Source organism: Microtus ochrogaster, linkage group LG1 (genome assembly GCF_000317375.1).
Source record: "Microtus ochrogaster isolate Prairie Vole_2 linkage group LG1, MicOch1.0, whole genome shotgun sequence".
NCBI lineage: Eukaryota > Metazoa > Chordata > Mammalia > Rodentia > Cricetidae > Microtus > Microtus ochrogaster.
In genome coordinates, this window is record NC_022027.1 from 22134761 (window position 1) to 22135743 (window position 983).

The 983-nt window shown below is 47.6% G+C and overlaps 1 protein-coding gene across 1 annotated transcript in view; it reads left to right on the forward strand.

Moving 5' to 3' along the window:
• Klb (klotho beta) overlaps window positions 1–983 on the forward strand; it is a 35509-nt gene that overhangs the window by 9798 nt on the left and 24728 nt on the right. The gene's annotated exons all lie outside the window — the stretch shown is intronic.

A 983-nucleotide genomic window follows, 5' to 3' on the forward strand; every position in this document is an offset into this window, starting at 1 on the left:
TGTGCCACCACTGCCCAGCTGAGACAAGGTTTTATCATGTGGCCTTGGCTATCTGGAACTCATTTTGTAGGCCAGACCAGCCTTGAAATCACAGAGACCAAACGCCTCTGCCTCCCCAGTGCATGAGTTAAAGGCAAGCACCACCATGCTGTCAAGTTTTTATTTGCATGTGTGGTGGGATATGCCTGTAATCTCGGCACTTAGGAACTAGAGGCAGGAGGATCAAGAGTTCAGGATTAATTGCTGCAAAGTCAGTTTGAGCTCCATGAGACCCTGTCTCAAAAAGTCAAATAAATAAAGTTTTTAAAGGCAAACAAGTAAACAAAGTAAGGCACAACTCCTCCCGCAGAGGTGGTTGCTGTGTGGCTCAGAGCACTCACTGCTCTGCAGAGGACTGAGTGCGGAAGCTACAGCTCCCTGTGACTCCAGCTGGACCCCACGCCTTCTTCTGGCCTCCCCACATACATATGACATGCTCACACACAAGCAGACACATACACATAAGTACAAAGAAAATAAACCTTAACATTTTCAAGTGGACAAGGCTCTGGGTTTGAGTCTCAGCATCCCCCACCACCAAAAAAAGCTTTTAAAAATAGCCTAAATTGTAAAAGCCAAGTGGTGTGTCAATGAGCATTCATCATCCTCTCCTATTTCGCTTTGTTTTGTTCTTTGTTTCTCAAGACAGGGTTTCTCTGTTTAGCTGTAGAGCCTGTCCTGGAACTTGCTCTGTCCACCAGGCTGGCCTCGAACTCACAGAGATCCGCCTGCCTCTGCCTCCTGAGTGCTGGGATTAAAGGTGTGCGCCACCACCGCCTGGCTGTGCTCTTCTATTTTTGTGTTCATGATTTTCACAAGCAAAAATAAAAATAAAACAAGACAGCAAACTCGGGAGGCAGAGGCAGGCGGATCTCTGTGAGTTCGAGACCAGCCTGGTCTACAGAGCTAGTTCCAGGACAGGCTCCAAAAGCCACAGAGAAACC